The 6,827-nt window shown below is 46.8% G+C and overlaps 1 long non-coding RNA gene across 1 annotated transcript; it reads right to left on the bottom strand.

Annotated features, from left to right (window-relative positions):
* Positions 1-4,477: 4,477 nt before the first annotated feature.
* LOC127046832 (uncharacterized) lies at positions 4,478-6,277 on the bottom strand. Its single transcript, XR_007773211.1, has 2 exons — positions 6,112-6,277; positions 4,478-5,092 (listed from the first exon to the last, which is right to left on the bottom strand). It is a non-coding gene; the product is annotated as an uncharacterized LOC127046832 (long non-coding RNA).
* Between the last annotated feature and the right edge of the window lie 550 nt (positions 6,278-6,827).

Raw genomic sequence — 6,827 nt, 5'->3', positions numbered from 1 at the left:
ATGCTGTTCTTCCATAGATCTCAAAGTGCTTTTACATTAGCCCCATTTACACATGGGGAAACTAAGGCACAGAAGGGTGAAGTGACTTGGCCAAGGTGACCTAGCAGGCCAGTAACAGAACTAGGACTAAAAACCAGGTCTCCTGAATCACAGTCCAGTGGTCTATCAGCTAGGCTACTCTGCCTCCTCATAGTCGGGGGGAGGTGGGGCAGGTGATGGCTCTCGGAATAGAAGACCAGTTGTCCTGAGCTGAGTAAGAAATAATGTATTTATAGAAAACAGCAACAGAGAAATCACATTATAATCTGACAGGTGTCTCCAGCATAGGCACAGCCGTGAGGTTCTGTAGACAGGCATATTCCACAGAAAATTTCATCCAGAACAGTTTGTGTAACACACAAGAAACCACAACACTTGAAACTTTTTAAACCCTGTAATTGAAGAGGGGCGGCAGCATGGTCAGTGGCTAGGGCCCTGTCTTAGGAGAGCTGGGTCTGTTCTCTGCCACGGGCCTGTTGTGGGACCTTGGTGGGACATTATACCTGCCGCCATAGGCAGTTAGACCAGCCTTGGCAGTTAGAACAACAGCCTATGCCAGCAGATTGGATGTTGTGCCAAAGTGGAATCCCACTGAAACTGGGAAGGGGGAAACGTCCCATTTCTTTACTGGTTTAAATGCACAATCCCGGCTGCTGGCATTCATTGTACTTCAGCTGCACAGTTCTTCATTCTTCCCTGCTTTGCTTTTGTCTCCTTTGTCTTTCCCCTTTAAAATAAATCAATGCAAGTAATGGCTGCATTTTCTCCTCCCTCCTACACGCCCTAGTTACATCTAGTTTCAGATTCGATTGCAAGATCTTTCAGGCAGGGACTTTGAGTTCTTGCTGTGTGTTTGTAAAGCACCCAGCACACTGCAGCTCTGATCCTGATCACGGTTTTTGGGTGCTACCAAAATAGACATAACAAAGGAGTAATGAAAGCAACATGGAGACTGGTGATATAAACACACACAAACTGGGATAAAGTCAATGTTCTCAGAACAATGTCAACTCACCTCTAATCATGGTGAATACACAGTAGTATTGCTGATCAGACTGTATGTAGTTAAATGTATACCTTAGTATATAGGGCATGTTGAATGTGGCCAAGTTAACATTGCTCTAGGAACTCCTTAATTTACTTCTGTGCATTCACATCATCAGCTGGAGGGTTGCAATAACATCATTACTCTGCATTTGGTAGATTTATACCTGTGTCCTCTAAAACTGATAGAGGACTAAAAAATGGAAAAACTGCTGTGTCATTTTTGTGCTGTATTCTATAGTGTCCTCTTCCTAGTTATGTAATAGCACTACAGGGCCAGCTTTTAATGAGCACTAATATTGTAATAATGAATACTTGATGGAATTGCAAATAAATCAGATTTGTTTACTAGATTATATAACACTCTAAATATGTGTCTAAGTGTAGACATTTTGGTCCAGATTCTCAAAGGTATTTAGGTGCCTACTTTCCAGTGGGAGTGAGGCACCTTAAATAACATTGAGAATTTGGCTTTTACTCCTAATTCTGCACTCCATGCAGTCAATGGCAGAACTTCCATTGACTTCTTAGCTATAGAAGCTGGCCCTTGATGAGAAGGTAGTCAGTGTGCAAAATACAAGTTAATTTAGACTGAGGATAACATTTTCAAAAGTGTCTATGTGATTTAGGAGCCATTGGAAGTTAATGGGACATAGGCTTTTAAGTCACTTGGGTACTCTTGAAAATTTTCTCCCCAATTATTTTGGTGTGGGTGTTTACATTTCAGCACCTAAGTCCATATTTAGGCCCCTGTATATTCAGGTTGGTGATACTCGATTGGCAGATCAAGCAGCACAAGGGAATTCAGTGTGAGCTGACAGGACTCTGCATTTATGAAGACTGAAACATTTATTTAGTGCCTAATATGGGTTCAGGGGCCTCACCTAAGGCCCCCATATTTAAAATATGGGCCTTTGACCTAAAGTCCAGATCTTCAGTGGGAGTTAGGCAACAAAATACTGTTGGGAGAGTCTTGGCCTTGGTGTTTGTGAAGGTGCTCCTGGATTGATGGCTCAGGAGTCTTAAATGCTCTGTTTATTCACAAGGCTGGTGCAAGCCAGGTAGCAGTGTTACACGCTTCCTTACACTGCTCTGCCATTGTGGGACCATATCTCTGGGTGCGAGGGTTCTTAGTCTCCATAGTGAAGTCCTGGCCTTTTTGCTGAGCTTGCAAATGAGAGCCAATTACTTTGTGTCAAGAATGGACATGAAATCACTGATAGCAAATAAATGAGTGTGGGTGTCTGTATCCTACTGAGGCAAAGGAATGTAAAATCATTGCTGTTATGGCTGTCTGTTTACCAGGAAGTGTATAACCTAACTGGGAGCCATGAAAACAATTCCAAAGCAGCTGGAAAGGGACTTGAGTCTGCCTTTAATCCTGTGGTGGTGGTACCCTGCACCACAGTGACATCTCGTGGTCAAAGTGCAGAGTACTTGTTTCAAGAGCTCATTTTGCATGATACCCCCTGAAAGGCACCTGTTTGGATGCCACTCCGAAAAAAAAAGCTTTGGCAAATTCATTTCAGCTAAAATTGCCAATCATTCTCAGGATGTAGTTGGAAGTAAAAATAATGTAAAAATAATGTGGTGTAAAAACCAATCCGATTTTAACATTGAGGGTATGTCTATACTACGGGATTATACTGATTTTACAGAAACCATTTTTTTAAAACAGATTGTATAAAGTTGAGTGCACGTGGCCACACTAAGCACATTAATTCAGCAGTGTGCATACATGTACCGAGGCTAGCGTCGATTTCCAGACCATTGCACTGTGGGTAGCTATCCCATAGCTATCCCATAGTTCCCAGTCTCCCCCACCCATTGGAATTCTGGGTTGAGATGCCAGTGCCCGATGGGGCAAAAAACATTGTCGATGGTGGTTATTGGTACAGCCTCACCCCTCCCTCCGTGAAAGCAGCAGACAACCGTTTAGCACCTTTTTCCTGGGTGAACTGTGCAGACGCCATAGCACAGCAAGCATGGACCCTGCTCAGCTCAAGACAGCAATCATGGACATTGTAAACACCTCGCGCATTCTTGTGCAGTCTATGCTGAACTAGGACCTGGCAAAACCAGGCGAGGAGGAGGTGGCTACGGCAGAGCGATGATGAGAGTGATGAGGACATGGACACAGAATTGTCTCAAATTGCGGGCCCTGGCGCGTTGGAGATCATGCTGGTAATGGGGCAGGTTCTAGCCATTGAATGCCAATTTTGGGCCCAGGAAACAAGCACAGACTGGTGGGATCATGTAGTATTGCAGGTGTGGGACGATTCCCAGTGGCTGTGAAACTTTCGCATGCGTAAGGGCACTTTCATGGAACTTTGTGACTTGCTGTCCCCTGCCCTGAAACACCAGAATACCAAGATGAGAGCAGCCCTCACAGTTGAGAAGTGAGTGGCAATAGCCTTCTGGAGGCTTGCAACGCCAAACAGCTACCAGTCAGTCGGGAATCAATTTGGAGTGAGCAAATCTACTGTGGAGGCTGCTGTGATGCAAGTAGCCAAAGCAATCACTAAGCTGCTGCTATGAAAGGTTGTGACTCTGGGAAATGTGCAGGTCATAGTGGATGGCTTTGCTTCAATGGGATTCCCTAACTGTGGTGGGGCGATAGATGGAACCCATATCCCTATCTTGGCACCGGAGCACCAGGGCACCCAGTACATAAACTGCAAGGGGTACTTTTCAATGGTGCTGCAAGCACTGGTGGATCACAAGGGACGTTTCACCAACATCCACGTGGGATGGCCGGGAAGGGTTCATGACGCTCGCGTCTTCAGGAACACTACTCTGTTTAAACGGCTGCAGCAAGGGAATTACTTCCCAGACCAGAAAATAACAGCTGGGGATGTTGAAATGCTTATAGTTATTCTGGGGGACCCAGCCTACCCCTTGATACCATGGCTCATGAAGCCATACACAGGCAGCCTGGACAGTAGTCAGGAGCTGTTCAACTACAGGCTGAGCAAGTGCAGAATGGTGGTAGAATGTGTATTTGGCCATTTAAAGGCGCGCTGGTGCACATTACTGACTCGCTCAGACCTCAGCCAAACCAATGTCCCCATTGTTATTGCTGCTTGCTGTGTGGTCCACAATCTCTGAGAGTAAAGGGGAGACCTTTATGATGGGGTGGGAGGCTGAGGCAAATCACCTGGCCACTGATTATGCGCAGCCAAATACCAGGGCAATCAGAAGAACACACCAGGAAGCGGTGCGCATCAGAGAAGCTTTGAAAACCAGTTTCATCACTGGCCAGGGTACGGTGTGACTGTTGTTTTTGTTTCTCCTTGATGAAACCCTACCCCCCTTGATTGACTCATTCCCTGTAAGCAACCCACCCTCCCCCTTCGATCACAGCTTGCTTTCTAAGGAAATAAAGTCACTATCATTTAAAAATCATGTATTCTTTATTAATTGATTATAAAAAGAGGAAGAGAACTGACAAGGTAGCCTGGGTGGGGTTTGGGAGGAGAATAGGAGGGAAGGAAAAGGCCACTAAAAAAATTTCAAAATAATGACACAGCCTTTTGCTTGGGCTGTCCACTGGGGTGCAGTGGGCAGGTCCATGGAGCCTCCTCCCACGCGTTCTTCCACATCTGGATGAGGAGGCTATGGAACATGGTGAGGGGGGAGGGTGGTTATACAGGTGCTGCAGTGGCACTCTGTGATCCTGCTGCCATTCCTGAAGCTCCACCAGACGCTGGAGTATGTCAGTTTGATCATGCAGCAGCCCCAGCGTTGCATCATGCCTCCTCTGATCTTCCTGCCGCCACCTCTCATCTCAAGCGTCTCTCCTCTCCTCACGTTCGTCCTTCCTCTCCTCACGGTCACTGGCATCTTTCCTGTACTTTGCTACCACGTCCTTCCGCTCATTCAGATGAGCTCTTTCATTGCGGGTTACTTCCATGATTTCTGAGAACATTTCATCTCGTGTCTTTTTTTTTCCGCTGCCTTATCTGAGATAGCCTTCGGGACAGAGGAGGGAGGCTTGAAAAATTTGGAGCTGCAGGAGGAAGGGAAAAAAGGGAGAGAAGTATTTAAAAAGATACATTTTACAGAACAGTGCTTATACTCTTTCACGGTGAACAACACTATTCACCTTACACAGCCATGTGATTTCAGTACAAGGTCGCATTTTGCATCTTAATATTGAGTGTCTGCAGCTTTGGTGTTAGAGATCACAGACGCAGGTCCGGGCAGCAGAATTCGACTTGCATGCGGCCGTGGTAAGCCATTGTCTTTCAGCTACTGCAGCCTTCATATATCCAGCGCCCTCCTTTCCCAAATAGCAAGCAAAGCCCATTGAGTGCTGCTTCTTTCTTGTTAACGTGCAGCAGCAGAAATCCTGCCCTCCAATTCTCTGGGATGATCGCTTTACCCCTCCCCCCACCGCGTGGCTAGTATCATGGAAGATCTCTGCTAGCCACACACACCCCCACCGCGTGGCTGGTAGCAGGGAAGATCCCTGCTAGCCAAACGCAAAAAAGCTTAGCGCCAATCACCCCCCTTCGTCCCCCTGCTTGGCTAACTGCAAGGAAGGATTTCTTTTCAGCCACAGGCAAACAGCCCAGTAGGAATGGCCACCTCTGAATGTCCCCTTAATTAAATTCTCGTATTTCAAACAGGTTACCATGAACGATATCACTCTCCTGAGGATAACACAGCGAGATAAAGAACGGATGTTGCTTGAATGCCAGCAAACACTGGGACTATACGCTGCTAGGCTTTGTCATGCAATAATACCAGATTACTTGCTACGTGCATGGCGTGGTCAAGTGTCCTACCATGGAGGACGGAATAAGGCTGCACTGCCTAGAAACCTTCTGCAAAGGCTTTTGGAGTACCTCCAGGAGCGCTTCATGGAGATGTCCCTGGAGGATTTCCGCTCCATCCCCAGACATGTTAACAGATTTTTCCAGTAACTGTACTGGCCGCGAATGCATCCCAAGTCCTCAGGGCAAATTAATCATTAAAAAACGCTTGCTTTTAAACCATGTTTTATATTTACAAAGGTACACTCACCAGAGGTCCCTTCCATGGCTTCATGGTCTGGGATAATGCCGTGGGAGGACTGGGAGGGCTCCTGGCTGTTGGGGAAAACGGAGTGCTGTGTGGTCTCTGCAAGCTCGTCCTCCTCTTCCTCCTCCTCATCTTCCCCATCTGCACAATCCTCAGGCATAGCTAAGATTACCCCACCTCGGAATACACGGTCAGGGGTTGGGTAGTGGTGGCGGATCCCCCTAGAATTGCATGCAGCTCAGCATAGAAGTGGCATGTTTGGGCCCTGCCCCAGACCCTTCGTTTGCTTCTTTGATTTTCTGGTGGGCTTATCTGAGCTCCTTAACTGTCACATGGCACTGTACTGAGTCCCTGCTGTGGCCTCTCTCCATCATGGCCTTGGAAATTTTTTCAAATGTTTTTTCATTTCGTCTTTTGGAACGGAGTTCTGTTAGCATGGAATCCTCTCCCCACATAGTGATCAGATCCAGTACCTCCTGTGTGGTCCATGCTGAATCTCTTTTTCAGTTCTCAGACTGCATAGTTACCTGTGCTGATGAGCTCTCCACGCTGGGCAAACAGGAAATTAAATTCAAAAGTTTGCGGGGCTTTTCCTGTCTACCTGGCCAGTGCATCCGAGTCCAGATTGCTGTCCAGAGCGGTCACAATGGTGCACTGTGGGATAGCTCCCGGAGGCCAATACCGTCGAATTGCGGCCACACTAACCCTAATGCGAAATG

This window comes from Gopherus flavomarginatus, chromosome 3 (genome assembly GCF_025201925.1).
Source record: "Gopherus flavomarginatus isolate rGopFla2 chromosome 3, rGopFla2.mat.asm, whole genome shotgun sequence".
NCBI lineage: Eukaryota > Metazoa > Chordata > Testudines > Testudinidae > Gopherus > Gopherus flavomarginatus.
The sequence above is the reverse complement of the archived record's forward strand: the minus strand, read 5'-3'. Positions and strand labels throughout refer to the sequence as shown.